The sequence below is a fragment of the Panthera pardus genome, unplaced genomic scaffold, assembly GCF_024362965.1.
Source record: "Panthera pardus isolate Hobbes unplaced genomic scaffold, ASM2436296v1 HiC_scaffold_12, whole genome shotgun sequence".
Lineage (NCBI taxonomy): Eukaryota > Metazoa > Chordata > Mammalia > Carnivora > Felidae > Panthera > Panthera pardus.
Window position 1 is genome coordinate 72,503,483 of NW_026526677.1, and position 19,566 is coordinate 72,523,048.

At 35.3% G+C, this 19,566-nt stretch overlaps 2 long non-coding RNA genes across 3 annotated transcripts in view; one reads left to right on the top strand and one right to left on the bottom strand.

Moving 5' to 3' along the window:
• The window catches only part of LOC109267339 (uncharacterized), a 106,813-nt gene extending 99,306 nt beyond the window's left edge, over positions 1 to 7,507 (top strand). Inside the window, exon 5 of one of the 2 annotated variants that reach the window (XR_008421246.1) lies at positions 7,153 to 7,507. This is a non-coding gene — a long non-coding RNA (uncharacterized LOC109267339). The remainder of the gene's footprint in view (positions 1 to 7,152) is intronic. The other variant, XR_008421245.1, reaches the window with a different exon arrangement.
• LOC109267340 (uncharacterized) overlaps positions 1 to 8,280 on the bottom strand; it is a 72,703-nt gene extending 64,423 nt beyond the window's left edge. Inside the window, exon 1 of the long non-coding RNA XR_002080040.2 lies at positions 8,144 to 8,280. This is a non-coding gene — a long non-coding RNA (uncharacterized LOC109267340). The remainder of the gene's footprint in view (positions 1 to 8,143) is intronic.
• Positions 8,281 to 19,566: the final 11,286 nt, after the last annotated feature.

Here is a 19,566-nt window from a genome sequence, read left to right on the forward strand (position 1 = left end):
TAGTATAATTATATACTATATAAATATAGTAAACTATAATTAGTTTGGGTTTTAATTATGTGGTGGCTAACACCAGCAATAGGAGGAAGGGAGAGAGGGAGAGACAGATTGATTGATACATATAATGAGGCAAGGCAGTTTAAATATGCAGAATATTGCATTTATCAAAGCTTTTTTTTAAAGTTTATTCATTTTTGAGAGAGTGAGCGAGCACGTGTGAGTGGGGGAGGGGCAGAGAGCAAGGGAGAGGAAGAGTCCCAAGCAGGCTCCAAAGTCAGCTCAGAGCCCAATGTGGGATTCAAACTCACAAACAGTGAGATCATGACCTGAGTGGAAAACAGGCGTCAGACACTTAACCGACTGAGCCACCCAGGTGCCCCTCAAAACTTTTTATTCCCAAAGACGTTATAAGAAAGACAAAATTTTTTTTGTGCATTTATTTTGGTTTTTGATAATCTGAAATATCACAAATACTTGTGGTAATTAATAAAAAATAGAACCACAGAGGTAACAGGAACATTTTAGTAGTAGCTTCCAAGTGGCCCCTAATGCCAAGTTAGATTTCAAAGTATTCTCATACCTCATGATTCTGGAAAGGCCCTCATCAGATGGAGAAAAGTGATTGGTAACAAATGGTTTGCAGAGTTGTAAGAAGCTCCTTGGAGACTCAAAAAGTATGTATGTGAGTACAATATATAATTCCACTAAAATTTCTCCAAACATTATACTAACTTTATATGTAATTACTCTCTACTCTTTGTTAAGGACACTTGCTTGCAGAGGGCTCCAAAGCAAATCTTGGGTAGTACCAAAAAGGTGTTCAGAAAAGTGATGATCAGTAATGACGGTTTTCTTGTTTTCTCACTTTTTATGTTCTCTGAAAGGTAAAATGTAGAAAGCAATTGTGTATTTGTCTTTTCTACTTACTGGTGGACTCTTTAATCCCACCAGACTGAAGTTGGAGTTAGAAGGAAAAACAAAGATTCTACTTACTACCTGTGGGGCATTTCATCTTGCAAGGTATCAGTGTTCTCATGTGTAAAATGGGGACAGAAATATTAATGTTGCCCACACAGGTAGAGTTGGCAGCATAATATAGTGGTCAAGCATAGATTTTTTTTCAGTTGAACACATAAAAAAGTCATCATTCTTTCTAGATGTGTGAACTTAAAATTAATCCATTTGAGACTCAATTACCTTATCTAAGAAAATGCAGTTAATATAAACTGTTCCATATTATCATTGGGAGGATTAAATATGATGTTTGTAGGGTGCCTGGCCAACTGCCTCACTATAAAATATCAACTTAATAAGTGGTAGTTGTTACTACTCATGTTAATAATGTATACCTTTATGAAGAGTAACATTTTATACAAGTTTATAACATGTTAATCTTATTTTTTCATAATTAAGGATTACATAATTTATTAAAATGTTAAGTACTTCTAACTTGTATACAAAAAAGGAGCTATAAAATTGGTCAGATATTTTGGAATGATGGCCCACTATGTAATTGATACACTGGTATTTCTGGATGAAGAAAAACTTCCAGATTTGTAGCCAAAACAAGAAAAAGGTTTTTCCTGAAAATTTAGAAAAACACAAAGAGGGGTGCATAGGTAAAGACTGTCATACTACACTTTGATTTTAATAGTATGTCTTCTCAGGATTAATAATGACTTCAAAAGTTGTTGTGCAGATTTAATGAGATAATATATGTAAATGCCCACCATTTTCTTGCCATGTAATAACTACTCAATAAATGTATGTTGCTTTCCCCTACAGTGTAAATTGCTTGATGGAAAGTGTTATGATTTTTTCTCTGCTTCTCAAAACTAGTGCCTATATAGAGTAGATGCTTAATAGGGGTTTCCAAAAAGTTACAGTTCATTCACTACTAAATGGATTATAGTTAATTTTTAAAAATGTATTCAGTCACTAGTGTCTACTGTGGGACAGGCACTATGCTAAATGCTGGAGACTCTAAAATGAGCACAACAAGAGTTCCCACCTTTAAAGAAAACAGAGCCTATTGGGTAGGCACATCTACACAAATAATTGTAATACATTTTAAGTAGTTAGGTATGGCTTTAACATAATAGCAATGTGGATAGATAGAGTAATGTTAGGAACAGAAAAATAAAAATAACACTGTTTTCCAAAGTATTAGATATTTTTAGGAAGTTTACTTATTCCACTTAACTTACACTTTGTTAATATCATAATGTGAAATATTCAGATTACTTAAATATGTTTTTGGGCAAAAATAATAGTACTCTTTTAGTTACTTCTAACTAAAATGTTGGCAGCATCAATAATGGTGAGTAAAAGAAATCCACAGAAATCTCTGTGTCCTAAACTGAACACTCCATGTTGTAGAGGACTATCATGGGGCTTAAATAATTTGTTCTATTGTTGTTTCTTTTCTGGAGCTCCAAGTCATTTGCTACTCTACATTGTATGGACTCCAACTTTTTGGCCCTTTGGCTTTAGCAGAATAGAAAATGCTAGTTGGTTTTATCTTTTTCAGACAAAAATTCTATTTTTTTTCCAAAGACATTTTTCATAGACATTCTTTTTAAATAATTCAGATATATTGATTACACTCTTTAAGATGCTGCTTTTCTGACTTGTCTTGAAGACCATGCCATAGTCCTTTTTTTTAAATATTGTCTTGCTAGCTCTTTCGAGACAAATGAGTATTTTCTTAAAAGAGATAGCTTTTGTTATTCATAATTTCTAATCTTAAACATATATTATTTAGTCATAATATTAATATTTTAACTTAAGCAACTAATTCTTTAGAAGTTTTTTTTTTTTAAATCAAAGTTCTGAAAATCTAATAATGAAAAATTGTCACATGCTCAAACTTTCTATTTCTCAAAACCTGTCTCTGAAGGAAATTCTATTAACTCTTTTATTGTGTTTTTCCAGCAACTTCCTTTTTATCTTTAAATAAAACGCTTATCTTGCTCTTTCCTGACTTATCAATTTTGATTATCTTCTGACTTCCACCTACAATTGTTGAAGATTAAACTATTCTGCACCACTTGCACATTTTGTGGTAGATTTATTGTTTTGCTGGACCCAATTTTTACACCTTGCCCTGTTCCCACTCCTTGGAAGTTTCTTTTCATACCTACTGTGAGCTTGCTATACAAGCTTTTACTCGGGTACTTTAACAACAGTGATACAAAGAAAGGCTTGAAAACACACTGGGACATGTGTACCTCCATTCTTGGATCCCTGACAATGCCATGAGATGAGCCCTGTTTTGTTTCAGGGCGAAAGACTTTGTACATCAAAATCAAGTGGTCCCACCTCCAACCATTCTTGACCTTGCAGTCCTCAGCTGCCCAATGGCTGACTGAAGATATTAGAGCAAACTCAATTTATATCAGCAGAATCTTTCAAGCAACCTGTGGACTCATAAGATGTTTTTTTTAACTATTAAGCTTTAAGATAAAATACATTCCTTCTTTTCACTTTCAGAATAAAATTTTAACAGATTAGTCTGTCTTCTTCCTTTCTCTCTGTCATTTGTTTGAGTCCTCTTGTCTCAGGCTTTAAGCTGAAATTGTTGTTTTCTAGATGTGATTCACCTCGGAACTTCCAGTTGCCAGTCTTCTGGATTGGATATTCTTCCATTTTCTGCCTTTTATCCTTTTTGGTTAATTTCCTTGTTTTGGAGAGCATATTCTCCAATTCCACCCCAGAAAGTATGTATGTGATGTACATATTCGGAGTACTTATAAATCTGAAATTGTCTTTATTCTGTATTCAACTCTTTTGATATTTTGATTTTTTTCATGGTAAGTTATTTTTCTCCAAAGATTTGAGAGTATTTATCCTATGTCTTTTAGCATATATACTGCTATATAGGAGTACAAGTATTATTTTTAATCTCATTCCTTTGTATCAAATTTCTTCTCCAAGACTTTAGAAGCTTTTTAGGATTTTTTACTCTGGATTTCTTCATTGCAGCACAACATAATAAAGTGAGCACCAAAATAATAAAGTGACTTTGTTTAGGATGATATTTAGAAAACTAGATCTATCCATCAAGAAAAGTAGAACTGGATTGATATTAATAGATCAAGAAAGAATCTAATGGAAGATCTAAATGAGAAAGGTAAAAATATAAAATTAATAAATGAAAAAGAGGAGCATGCTTTTGGGATCTATGAGTTGGGAGCAACCTGAAATTTCAACAGCATAAACTTTTAGATAAATACATTGAGGGGCGCCTGGGTGGCTCAGTCGGTTAAGCGTCAGACTTCAGCTCAGGTCACGATCTCACGGTCCGTGAGTTCGAGCCCCGCTTCGGGCTCTGGGCTGATGGCCCAGAGCCTGGAGCCTGCTTCCGATTCTGTGTCTCCCTCTCTCTCTGCCCCTCCCCCATTCATACTCTGTCTCTTTCTCTGTCTCAAAAATAAATAAACGTTAAAAAAAAATACATTGAATTTGATAACACAAAATAAGAGATTTTTGTTCACTGAAAAAAAACCACAAAGTTAAGAGAGGATATATATGGATAAGAGATTTGCAATGTTTAAGATGAAATCAGAAAATCAGCTATCTAAGAAATCATGCACTTCACAACAAAAATCAGTAATCTCATTAGGAGAATGGGCAAATGATATGGAACAGATAATTTAATATGAACACTAAAGATCTAAGAAGTAGCTTAAAGAGATGTTCAAAATTATTAGTAATCAGGGAAACTAGATTTTTAAACTGCACTATGGTATCACTTACAGCTATGATATTAGTCTAGTAAAATTAAAAAGCTGAATACTGCCAAATACTGCTAGGGTTGTGGGGATACAGAAACTGTTACACTGTGGTAGTGGTGGTTTAGACTGGTGTAGCCATTCCAGAAGCAGTCAAGATAAGCACACAATACTATTTGCTCCAAAAATGATAGTCCTTAATAGCAGCATCTAACATATTGGTAAAAGAGCACCAATAAGCATGCCTGTGGAAGGACAACTTGTATTGGTGGAGAAACAGAGGCAATGTGGATTCTCATAAGTGGGGTGGGTAGGTAAAATACGGTTAACCGCAAAACATGGGCTATTATGCAGAAGTTAGGAGCAATAGATTCAATGTACACACTACTACTTAGAATTAAGTATGTAAAAAAACAACATTTTATCAATCTATCTAATCAATCATTCATCTATCAACATCTATTTCATCTTCATGCCTTTTGTATACAGCTCACACCTCAGCATTTGTCCAAGGAAATTGGTGCCTGGAGTTACCAAAACCCTTAAATATACTACATGGCAGAACATGCTTTGAATTGTTTCTCTTTTCTCATGTACTTTAGATGGATAGTTAGTGAATTTTTAAAAGACACACAAACACAATTTTACTTTTTGCATGCTTCATAAAAATCCTATTTTTATTTGAGCTTATAATATACCATAACCCAAGACCATAATATTTCAAAAAAATATTTAATGGGCATTTTCCATATACTAAGGACTATGGAAAGCTCTGAGCATAAAACAATGAATAAGACACATTAACCTTGGCTTCCTGAAGGTTAAATAATAAATTAATGTGTGTGTGGGCTGGGGTACAGTATATGAGTACTTATTTATGCATAGCCTCATTCAACAAGCATATTTTTTTAGCTTTACTGAGGTATAACTGACAAATAAAATTATGAGATATTTAAAGAATACAAAGTGATGATTTAATGTAAGTATGTATTGTGAAGGGATTCCTCCCATCTAGTTAATTAACACATCCATCACCTCATATATTTAATTTTATTTTTATTGGTGAGAAAATTTATGTTCTACCCTCTTAACAGTTTTCAATTATACAGATTATACAGTAACATATTGTTAACCACAGTCCCATTATATATTAGATCTGATGGCAACCACGTTTTAAACCTATTTTTATGAATTCCACATTTTTTTTAAGAGTTCACATGTAAGTAACACTGGTGTTTGCCTTTCTTTGGCTCGTTTCACTTAACATAATGCTCTCCAAGCTCTCCCATGTTGTTGTAAATGACAGTATTTTCTTTTTTAAGGACTAAATAATATTCCATCGAATCTACATACTACAGTTTCTAGATACATTCACTCATTGATGGGCACTTCAGCTGTTTTTGTAGCTTGGCTACTGTGAATAACTTTACAATGAACATGCCAGTGCAGATATCTCTTTGAGATAATAATTTCCCTTTTTTGGGGTGCCTGGGTGGCTCAGTCAGTTAAGCATCCGACTTCGGCTCAAGGCATGATCTCATAGTTTGTGGGTTTGTTGACATCTCAGAGCCCAGAGCCTGCTTCAGATTCTGTGTGTGTCTCTCTCTTCCCCTCTCCTGCTCACGTTGTCTCTTTCTCTCAAAAAATAAACATTAAAAAAATTTTTCACCCTTTTTTTGATATATACCAAGAAGTGAGATTTCTGGATTTAAGGTCATTCTATTTTTAATTTCTAAAGGAAACTCCATACTGTTTTCTATAGTGGCCACACCAGTTTACATTCCTTCTACTAGGTTACAAGAGTTTCCTTTTGTTCATATCCTCACCAACATTTGTTATCTTTTTTTTTTTTTTTTTTTTGATAATAGACATTTTAACAGGTGTGAGGTGATATCTCTTTGTGGTTTTGATTAGCATTTCCCTGATGATTAGTGATGTTGAGCACCTTTTCATGTAACTGTGGGCGTGTCTTTGGAAAAAAAGTCTATTTAGGTCCTTTGGGTGCTTTTTAATTATTTAATATTTTGCTATTGAGTTGTAGGAATGCCTTGTATAGTTTATAGTTTAACCCCTAATTGGCTCTGTGACTTGCAAATGTGTTCTCCTATCCCATAGGTTGCCTTTTCATTTTGTTGATGGTTAACTTTGATGAGTGGAAGCTTTTTAATTTGATGCGGTCCCACCTGTTTATTTTTAATTCTGTTACCTTTGCTTTTGGGGTCAAACCTCCCATTTTTTTTTTTTTTGTTTTTGTTTTTTTTTTGCTAAGACCAATGTCAAAGAGGTTACCACTTATGTTTTTCTCTAGGAGTTTTTTGGTTTTAGATTAAGTTCAAGTCTGTAATCCATTTTGAGTTGATTTTGGGGTATAATATAAGATAGGGGTCCCTTTTCATTGTTTTTTAATTTTTTTCAACAGTTTCATTCTTTTGCATGTATCTGTCCAACTCGCATAGGAGATGAAACTTGTCAATCAGCCTGGCCTGAGCTCCTGGTTGTATCTCAAAGCTTTGTGATGGTCCAGGTCATCTTCTTTGTTCTTAGTGGTTCTCAGTGGTTGAGGGTGTGCCAAGACCAGACAGTATCCCAAGCGAGGATCCCATTCGGTGCCTGGATGAAGGCTGACTGGAAGCCGGATCCTCAGGCAGCAGCTGGGGACGAATGTACTCACTCCTCTTCCAGTGAGAAACAAGGGAATAGGCACTTTTGCTTGCCTTTCTGCACTGGGCCCTGGTGTATAGCCATGGCTGCTGCTGTGCCTGTTAAGAAATGCTTCTTTGATTGCTGTGGTCCTGTGGGACTTGTGAGTGAGAGTCAAGTGTTCCAGAGACCTAACTCTTGGGCAGCACCTGCAAAAACTAGGGCTCAGACGTGTGCACAAGCTCCTTCCAGGGAGATACTGGCAACATGCAGCAGGCTGCAGGGAGACAGCATGGCAGGTGTACATGGTTTCATTGTCCCCAGGGAGTATCATGGCCTGATGCTAAGTATGTACTAATGTAGAAGCGTGACCCTCAGGCAGCAGTTTTCAAAGTATGCAGATGGACCTCTTTCAAGGAAAGACTGGGAAAATTGGGATTATGCCTGCCGTATCTGTACTTGGTCCTGGGGTATAGCCACCAGTGACTCTATTAACAACTGTTAATTACTGCTAACAACTGCTTCTTTGTTTGCTATAGTCTTCTGAATCTCCAGGAAGCAACCCCGCCCTGGCTTTTAAAGCCAGATATTTTAGGGGCCCATTTCTCAGGTGGGGTCTTAAAAGTTGAAATAAATCCTTTATTTCCAAAGGGGAAGTTCGGAGTTGGGAGTTCCCTCCAGATTGTAGGTTGCTGTTCTGGGGGTGAGACTTATGGTGAGAGTGTTTCAGCCTTTCCTACCTGTTTTTATATGGGCATTTTCTCACTCACCCGAAATGTAGGAGTTGTTCAGCTGGTTTCTGGATTTCTTTCAGATGTAACTGCTCCATGGGTAACTATCCATTGGGTGTGTCTGTGGGAGGAGTGGAATTCAGAAGCTTGATATGTCACCATCTTTGTCAACCTCTTGATGCTTTTATCCCTAGAATGAAAGAAAGCAAATCAGGAATACTGATAACTTTCATTATTTACTCCACATACCAGTCAGTTTGACACTATTTCCATTGTACTTGAGTGCTGCATTTTATGAAGAACACAAAGAATGATAGTGTTGTGTCATAAAGCAAAACAAGAGAAAAGTGCAATTTTATCCTTCTTTTGTTAGGCTATTAGTATAATGTAGCTGGGATTAATTTGGGTACATTTATTCTTACACATACATGTACCTACAAACACAAGTTATAAGATCTCCTCAAAGAATAAAACTGCTACTTGGCTTCTTCAATAATAGTCTTATAATCAATTTAATTTCATTTAATGAAGTTGAAATTTTTATTTTTATGCTCTCAATGCTTATATTGTAAAATGAATCATTAGAAATAATCTCTAAGAAACAGGAAAATTAGAAAAAGAAGGGAAAACAGAATAGTCATTTTCCTTCCTCCCAGATACAAGCAGAGATAACATTTAGGTGTGTTTCCCTCCAATATTTGTTTCAATTAGCACTGAAATAACTCCCTGGTAGCTTATTTCTATATTGTTCCCATAAGCATTTGAGCAAAACTGGTTTCCTTAGGGCTTCTTTAACCTCAAGGATGTCTCTATAGTATAAGAATAGAGAAAGTGACTTGGTGAATCAGATTTATCTGATTATGATTTTGAAAAGAAATCTCGCTTCCATATAATATCTCATGTATTAGAAAGTTCAGAAAGTTTTTCCTAATACTCATGGTAGAAATTTTGATGGTTAGTCCTTATTTAGGCTCTTTTAGAAAATGATAATAAAGAAGGGTAATTTGCAGCAGTTAGGAATGTTAGGGAGCACAACAGAGAATGAACCTAGGTCTTTAATTAAATGATTGGCAGTAAGTTCCATAAAATTTGATAAAATACTTGTTGAATGTTGGAAGAAAGAAAATTCTGTAATGAAGGAGAAGACATCACCTATCAAGCCACTGTGCCTGATGATGGCGTTGTACTTCAATAACTAGGCAAAGTGGATTGGGTTCATCAGCTAATTCCCTTTAGTGCCAGAGAAAGGGACCTCATGGAATACATTTCTCCAGAAGGCTCTGCTCACAAATAGTGACAGGATTTTCATTATGTCCCTTGAAACACTGTGGCCTGGAATTTAACAGCTATCCTTATCACCTTCTAAAAATAACTTAGGAGAAGTTACCCTAAGATACACATAATGATTCAAACTCAGTTCATGGATGGCTGATCTCTAATGAGTCATACTCCTAAACTTATCATCAGGACTGGCTTCCTGGGGGCATGACATGTGCAGTTGTACAGGGCCTATTGGTGAAGGGCTGCATGTTTGATTTAATGCTCAGCTATCTTCCATCCTGAAATTCTTAATAATTTTTAATAAGGGGTCCAGGATTTTTTATTTTTCACTGCCTCCTCCAAATTATGTAGCTTGTCCTGTACACCATTTAGTTTTATACAGTATCTTCCCAGATAGAAATAAATATGTGTACTTTCTTGAATTGCTGAGAATCATTAAAAAAAGATAAACATTGTGTAAGATTGGTAGCATATTGATGGTGATACTTCATTGCTTCTTTTCACTCTGGGTTAGTATCAAAGAAATGTAATGACATTATGATCTCATGTTCTTTTTAAAAAAGGGTACTCTCCTCTTTTTTCTCTCTTTTTTTCTGTCACCCCACCAGTTCTCATCTTTATTTTTCTATTCCATCTGCTTTGCTTAAAGCACATAACATCCCATTTCATTGCATTGTGTAAAATGTTTATCATACTAAAGATATTATATTGTTATTGAATATTGGAAAATAAAAAAAGACCATTGTTGAGAATTAAATAGCCCAGATGTATTCCCCATTACTGTCCTCTTATAACCTTTCTCATTTGCACTGCCTTTGTATATTCTAAAACAATGATATTAGGAAACAATTATAGCAACAGTAATTATACTTAATTTCTAATCTTGATTTGACTAGAACATAGAGATCATACACTCTCACTAAACAATTCTCACAGAGCACATATTTATACTGTATCATAAATTAACTTTACCAGGCCAGATAAAGCTCCAATTCCTGCCCTTACAAGTCACAACAATCATGCTCATGTGTTTACAGTTGAAGTTGAATGCAATACTATCTCCTCTCTTAGGGTAACTCTAAAGTATGTGGAAACAATTCTTCTCACTGCCACCTCTCCTCTAGCCCCATCCTGCTCTGCCTCACAAAATCGCTAAACTTGACACTGACACTCAGAGTACAGCCAGTCTTACTAGTTAACCATTTCTGGTTCTACTTATTCTCCCTTTGTATTCTCCTTACTGGCAATACTAGAATCTTCCTTTATCCAGCTTAAACATTGGACTTCAAAATTTGTATTTTAGGGTAAGACAATTCAGCCCATAACAAAATGAAACCTCAGAAGATTAGTAGCTAAAGGTCTTCAATTCCACAAAAATGAAAGTTGGGCTAATTGATTTCTATTATTATCCAATAGTGAGATATATTAGTGTTGAAGCATAATGGTTGACCATGTTTTAAGTCTTTAGTCTTGAAATTGCCAAAAAATTTGGGGCCATCAAAATCAGTGGGTACTAGAAAATGACAAAACGAGGGACATGTTTGATCTTCGTGAATTTTCCTTAGTTAAGCCCTTACTAAATTACATCAACCAGTCCCAAAACCTGATATTCCTGAATGAGTCCATTTAATGAATGAAAACACTAGAGATGTGTTAAATTTTAAAGATACTATATGTCTATTCTCATTTACTTTGACAAGGTTAGATAGATATTTATTCTGTGACACTGGGTTGTTGGGTAGTTTATACGGCCTGATACTTTTCTAAACTTTTATCAACCAGAGAGTAGAACTCAGCCCCATTGACATTACTCAGCTTCATCTTCCTCTTTGCCTGCCTTCTTGAGTAATTCCTCTTCCCACCCTCCAAATCGCCATGCAATAACAGCCTCCCTGATTCCTCCCTCTCCAAAAAGAGAAACACATGAGCAAAGGGCTGAAGTAGGCAATTTTACTTCATATCCACCTTTTTACGTCCTGTCTATCCTTTCAGTTTATACTTGTCTGACTTTTTACCTATGATAAAATGTAAAACTCCGTAGAAGTTTTATATTCCTTTTCAATTCTCTAATTTTACTTTGTTCCTCCAAAATATCTTCGTATTAGTTTGGGTTCCCAACTGCAAGCAAAATTACCAATTCTGCTTCATATAAGAAGAAAATAAATTCATTAGTATGGCATTATGGAGATCACACAAATTTAAGCAATAACCAAGAATTGCTGAATCGTGCTATAAGAGTGATTTACCTAGAACACAGTGACTGGCTCTGTTATCAGTGAACAAATACTGTCAAATTATATTTTACTCCATGCAATTGGACTCAACTCTACTGCAACTACTATAAGAAATTCTAATTGACTAAGATTTTGTGCCACTTCCCCAAGATTCAAATCCTGGGTGGGAGCATCCACTTGGCTGTGATTAGGTGACATACCCACTCTCTAAGCTGTGATGTCCAGCTGCTAAAGGTATGTGGCTATCAAGCACTTGAAATGTGATTAGTCTAAATTAAAATGGGCTATAACTGCAAAATACATATCAGATTTTGAAAACTTAACCCCTTCCCCCAAATCAAATATCTCATTAGTAATTTTTATGTGGATTGCATAATAAATATAAATATTATTATTAGAAAATCATTTTAAGATTACTTTTACCTTTCCCTTTTTAAAATGTGGCTTAGGGGCACCTGGGTGGCTCTGTTCATTGGGCATCCAACTTTAGCTCAGGTCATAACCTCACGGTCTGTGAGTTTGAGCCCCATATCCAGCTCTGTGCTGACAGCTGAGAGCCTGAAGCCTGCTTCAGATTCTGTGTCTCCCTCTATCTCTGCCCCTCCCCTGCTCATGGTTGGTCTTGGTCTCTCTCTCTCTCTCTCTCTCTCTCTCTCTCAAAAATAAACATTAAAAGTTAAAATAAAATAAAATGTAGCTTATGAAAAATTTAAAATTACATATGTGGCCCATGTTTGTGGCTGGACTTCTATTTCTAGCAGACAATCCTGCTTTGGAGTCTTCAGGTTTAGGGGAGATAATAACAACCCCCTTGGGGATTTTACCAAAAAGAAGGAGGATTCACATCCATCCAGAGTCACTTAAGCAAGGTTGCCTCATATTCTGGTTATTTCTTTGTTTCTCCCTGGAACATGATGAAACTTCAGTACATAGATTTTCTCATTTATGTGAATTCTTTTGTATACATTCTTGCATGGGAACCCAATAAATTCTCATTGAATGTCTGCAGAATTTGGTAGCTGTACATCTGTGGTTTTACAGAGTTACTGACATGTTTTTGGAATCCATAATTATGGTGAGGTTAATTTAAATACTACTTCAAAATAATCGGTTAGCAATTGAGAAGTAAAACTGTCCTCAGTACACCTAGGACCATTTGCTACCATTATTTCTATTTCTATACTAGAAGGTTGAGGAAAGAGTGCTTGATTTGCACTAGGCAGTTTCAGTTATAATATCACTTATTATTCTTGACAGCCTTGTCATACCCATTTTACAAATCAGCTAATGAGATTAGAAGAAGTTTGCTAACTTCTTAAGATACCCAACCTCTCAATTGGTATGACTGAAATTTGAACCCAATTTTACCAGACGCCCCAGCTTAGTTTAGGCCTTTTCCACTAAACTATGTATCCATAAGAATGGAATTTAAATTTCTGTTGTTCAGTTTTTACATTTTTTAATGGTTAAAATAAGATAATTTTGAAAAAATCCATCTCCTATCAAAAGCTACATGACTATCATGTAAAAATTTTGCTAAGCAACATTCTTCAGTAAATTAAATATACAGAGCCAGAAAATGCTATGTCTTCATTTCTCTTGTAAATAGGTTTTAAATTAGGCACAAAAGACACAGGAAAATATAATTTGAGTATTATTGAGCCCCCAATGCCTGAATATATCTTAAGATCCCTTGAAACTCTGAAACACAGCTGGGCAATGTATCTTGGCATAATTTATTTTTTTAAAGCCACTCACACCTGGTTGTATTTTCAACATATTGGGTTCTGTGAATTTACTCTTTTGCAAAAAGCACTTATGCCTAGTCAAAATTCATTCTACTCTAAATGAAGAAATCCCTAAGGTTCCCAAAGAATATGGCATCATAGCAATGGGTTGTGCTATGATTAAAGCAAATTATTTTTATATGACATCCATTTAAACAGTATAATATCCATTTCGTGTTCTGGAAGTAATTTTTAGTGAGTATTTTGCCATTTCCATTAATGATGAAGTAATGGAGGACACTGATGGAGGCTTAAAAATGTCTGGATTCAAATTTCTCATTAATAAAGCATTTTAAAGACAAATAGCACTATGCCTGTCTTTGGCAAGGGAGGATTTCTTACCTTGGATATGAGGTCACCTTTCTGTGCTTTACAGGTTTTGGTCCTATAATAGAAGTTGAAAAAAAAAATAGACATCACATGTTTAAAATCAGCATTTCCAAAAGTATATTCCTTGATTTGTTTATTTATTTATTTATCCAAAAAAACCCCACAAAAAAACAAAACAAAAAACCCAAACCACAAAAACCTAAGTGGCTTATTGTTGGTTTGGATTCTTTACTTGCAAGAGCAAAAACTCTAATTCAAAGTGTTGTAACCAGGAGGAGAAGAGACCAGCCAGGTTTAAAACCCTGTTCACTTGTTTTTTCTGACTCTCTGGTCTTTGCTTCTTTCTGTGACACGACTACAGAAAGCTCTAAATTGCTCTTCTTGGTGTTTGCAAACATAAAAGGCTGTTCCTCACCAGCTTGAGACAGAAGATGCCACTGAAGGATTTGAATGACCCAGCTTGAGTTATAGGTCCATTCCTAAACCGGTCCTTACGCCATAGAATGTTTGGGGGGAGAGATCTGTTACCAGAAGTAAAGTCTGGGGAAATAGTGTTAGACAAAACTGTAACAGGAGTCAAAAACATCTAAACAGATTTCTGACCTGTAGGCTATCTCAGAATCTTTAATATGCAATATGAATGATGAATCTGTGGACAAGGAAGGTATTTGACATAATGTTTTCTGAATATATGTGAATATGGAAGTTTCTTTTTAATAGGGCATCATGTTAGATGAATGTGTTATATAGTTGGAGATTTAGTCACACAATAATTAGCTTCTTCAGTTTCTGTTATCAATCGAATGGTCTTCATGAGCTCTTACCCTGCTGAATGGATGGTTTGACTATCAAGTGTCATGCTATAGAGTGAGTATAGGAGTGTGGGTAACTTTAACTGCCAATCAAAAATATCTCAAGAGTTTTCAAGTTTAAACAGTCTCTTTGGTAAGTTTGTCTCTCTGGGTGAAAGGTTGAAGAAGTTGTATTATCTCCCTCATCTTCTCAAATTGGACAGTTGGCTATAAGGGTAAAAATGGGCTTGCTTATGTTACCTGTTGGCAACAGGGTCTGTGTTCTTTCCTCTGGACTCTTGCCAGCCTCTGCTATAGGATGACTGGTCTGACCCATTGGTTCCTTGCCCTGGGGTTTGCTAAAACATGGCTGGTTAGCTTAGAATTTATTATTTGGGCAAAGTTGGGCTTTTGGGCCTTCATTTGTTACTTGACTCCACATAAGCTCTTGCTAGTGCTACGTACTCATTTTTATTGAAATGTTTTGTTTTCAGCTCCTGGCCACAGCTGTCTTTTCCATAATGGAGTATTCTCCTCGCTATGTCGTTTTTGTCATGTCATTCTATGAAAGATCACTGGTTCTTTATGTAGCTACTTTCCCATATATCCCCTACCCTACCCACCTTGGGGCATATGGGAAATTCTGGAGCCTTTTCACACTAGCTCAGAGTTGAAGGTAGTTGAGGAGTATAAACTTAGACTTGTTTGTGCCCAGCTACACTTATTGCTATTGTTTATCCTGAAGCTTCGTCCCCATGTTGGCACATCAGGGAAGCTTTGGACTTTCCTTCAAGCTATCTAACAAAGCCTGAGATCTATCCCCACTCCCCAACTATGTGGATGCCTTGACATGCATCCCTTGTCTGCTTCCCCTATTTGAATCCCTCCCCCTTTGCTCCCTCTGCCAGCCATAAGGGACTTTCTTATTGGTGTTTTTGTATGTAAAATTAGCTCAGAATTTTAGGAATCCCTTTTCTCTTGTGACGAATCTTTATTCTCTACACTGTTGTCTAGAGACAGATTTAGAAAAAATAGTGAAGTCAACCGTGATTTAAACCTAAAGAAGGACCACTTAGTTGTAGGTAGAGTAATTTCTCTCTGAGGGGACCAATGCCATTGACTCAGTGGGTTGGAGGGTACACAGTGCAGATTTATAGGTTATTAAAGCACATATGAAAATATTTCTAAAGAATATCATCATCAGTATAAATTTTTTGTAGTACAAGCTTTGGGGTATGCTGACCTAGTCCAAACTCTTAATTAACTAATGAGAAGAGACAGCCCAAGAGATTTTGCAATGTCAAACAAGTCTTTAGTGTCAGGGCTAAAACCCAAATCTCCTATTGTCAGATCATCTTGGCCTCCACTTAACCTTTTCAATTTATCTTTTGGATATAGTCATTCATGAAATTTTGAATTAGCAGCACCACACAGATATTACCATCCTCGACCTTTCCTAAGATTCCAACTGGAAAGAATTGGAGAGAACACAAAAGCTGAGAAGTCTTTTTCTCTAGGTAATAATAGCTAATGATTTTAAAGTACTTGTGTGCAGATCTACTTCATGCTCTACTTGTATTAATGCAACCATTTCTCACAGCAATCTAATAAAATAAGAATTATTGCCCCACTTTGTAGAGAAGGAAACTGAGTTACAGAGAAATTAAACAACTTACCTCTGTCACATAACAGGACACGATAAAGCTGAGAATTGAACATAGTCCTCCTCTGGATTCTGTGTTTTGTCCACTACATATATTGCCTCTCACAAACCTTTGGAGGAGCCATCTCAGACTTCCTCTGACTGCAATTTCCATTTTTCAAGGATCTTCTGGTCCAAGAGAAGATGCAATAGAAAAATGGCTATAATTAATTCCTGTATTCAATCCTGGAAGTGTTTTCAACAACTCAGGTAGGGAAACAGAGTTCTAGGTTCAATATCATAGGGATTTCCCGTTATTCCACACCCCATGATTCAAACCAATCTGAATAAAACTGCATTTGGGAAGTTGGAGATAATATTAAAGGGGAAGCTTAAACATTTAACATAAATTGTCTCTCTTACTATTGGTTTGTGACATAGTCTTATAACATTCAATTATCATAGTTTGAGAAAACCTTTTCATTCCTCTTAGCCCCAGTCCCTGAGAGTTCTCAGTTCAGTATTTCTGCATGGGTAATATGCAATGCCATGCAGGGAATCAAGGCAGCTGAGATTCTTCATGTGCATATTGTTAATAGCTTGTTAATTGCTCCTGACAACAATCTCCAAGAAAGCTCCTGTTTGCAAATTTTTCTGAATTATGAATTTCAATTGTGGTCAGGTGTGAAGATCTAAAATAGCAAGCCTTGGGAAGGGATTGATTATACTTACTCCCAAATGTTAAGTACCCATAACTTAACATTTGGGAGTAAGTATAATCAATCCCTTCCCAAGGCATGAGCTCATCACCAAGATGCTAAAAATACAGCTCAACTTTGTTCCAGCTGTCCAATCCTTTTATTTTTCACAACTGTCTATTTTGCAGGAGCCTTCCAACAATGGGGATAGATACCATTTGATAACAGATTATGAAATGGCTAAAGAGAAAATTTGTGTGGTAGTGTAAAGAGCTCTGACCTTGGATTTGGTCAGACCTGGCACAAATCCTAGTGCAACTTGTTATTTCCCTTGTGATGATGCTGTATCTCATGCTCATGACCTATAAAATGGAAATAATATCTATTTCCCTAAGGTTTTCCTGAGAATGAAAGGCAACATTATTAGAAAAAAATGTCTACTATACCTTAATTTTATTTTTAATATAATATTTACCTTTATTTGGGTTTATAAGGGTTTTCTTTTGTTAAAGCTCTAGTTACTTTTCTCCCAGTTTTATTGAGATATAGCTGACATACAACATTGTATTAGTTTAGGGTGAACAGTGTGATTTGATATATGTATATATTGTATATATTGCAAAATAATTCCCACAGTAAATGTAGTTAACATCCATCATCTCACAGTTATCATTTTTTCCTGTGATAAGAACCTTAAGATCTCCTATTAGTAGCCTAAAATGTTGGAGATGTATAGAATCAAAAGTCTAAATGCAGACTTTTATACAATGAAGAAAATTACAGATATTGTCACTGAATTAACCTGATTAACTCTCAGCTAGGTAGCCCAGGTTTGTAGACTTGTGTTTACCATATTCCAAAATCCTTCAAATGGTATATATGTTCTCAAGGCTTGCTGTTTTTTCATTCTTCCCCCCCACCCCCCAATGTCAATGGTAGGCAGCAAATGTATTTTTTTTACTTCAATGTTAAAATTTATTAGATATCTTAAGAGTAGTGGTTTAATGGACAAACTGTATGAACATTCTATGAAATAGTATTTCAGAAAATCTGGAGAGACAATTACCCTAACTAAAAGTCTACCATAGCTGTAAACCTCTCAAATACTTACTATACCTAAATTTATAAATCCCTAAATCTTTTCTTCTTCATGAATGTCTTCCTATCATATTACATAATGTGTATTTCCTATAATAACTATTTAGTGCTTTTTTTCCAGCTGAAATACTCTATCTTATGCTATACAGGATCTCAAAAGTGTTAGCACGTGGAGGTAAGATGTATCTTCAGAAACCTGTATCATCTTTGGCTCTTCTCTCTCTCTCTCTCTCTCTCATTCCCACTATCTACTCGCAAAACTAGATTACATAGCTCTTTCTACGTCTGTCCTTTCCTGTGTAACTACACCATTTTTTTCCCACCCAGGACAATTTTTTTTCTGTAGATATTTATTGAGTGCCCATATATAACTCATAGTTATATATTCTGTGACAAGTATGAATAAAAATTGATCAATGCCCTTGAGAAAATTATAGTATAATGAGGGAGATAAATGAATAAACAGCTAATCAAAATTCAGTGTGAATAAATGTTCTTTCTTTCTTTCTGTTTTTCTGTTTTTCTTTCTTTCTTTCTTTCTTTCTTTCTTTCTTTCTTTCTTTCTTTCTTTCTTTCTTTCTTTCTTTCTTTCTTTCTTTCTTTCTTTCTTTCTTTCTTCTTTTTTCTGCTATGGTACCTGATCAGCACAAATCTATTACATTTGCAATGTATCCATTCCTGGAATGGGGACATCAGTGAACAAAATAAATAGAACTTTTGCCCTTTATAATTTTCTTGGCTAGTGACAAAAACAGAAGTTAAGCAAATAATTACAAATACTTAAATAAATATTTACAAGATGCTCTATGTTCTATAAAATGGAAGAACATAGCATATATTAGTTATTTAACATTTATTTGTCAATTAAATTTTGAACAATAGTTCACAAATAGTTGTTTTCCATAATGTTATTTATGACTGAGTTTTAGCCAAAGTTAACACATGCATGCCCAAAGACATTTCCTCCTATTAAAAGCATTAATTTTTAGTTAATGTTGATTACTCCATGGGCGTAAACTTGTAGACTTTTTCCTTTTAAAGTTCTGATTAAATTTTTCATCTCCTTTTCTTGGCACAGGAACCATTTCATTGGGTCTATAAATGCCACAATAAATTCATTTTCTTTCATATAGCATTAGTCCTTTAAAAGTGCTCTGGTACTATGTAATTTGCGAACTTTTTGATACAACATAAAGGAAAAATACTATTTTCAGTTCCTGAGTAACATGAATGGTGTGTAGCAGGTTTGCAGTTACTGTTGAAAATTACACCCATTCTATTTTGATCATTTCCTATCAGGTTCCAAATTAACACTGGAGTACTGATTCTGTTACTTGCCAGTATGTGACTTCAGGAAAATCAATTTTCAGGGCTTCAATTTCATCATTAATGACATGGGCATGGTTAAACCTGCCTAACTGAATTGTGTTCATATTCGAAGACTTGATTATCTATAAAGTCAGGCACATAGTAGGTGGTTAGGTTCTTTTTTATCATTACATTTTCTACCATATGATAAGAATCTAATAATTGGCACCCACTTAGAAAGAGGAAAGATACAGAATGGTATTCCTTTGTGTGCTGCAGAGAGCACATTTTAA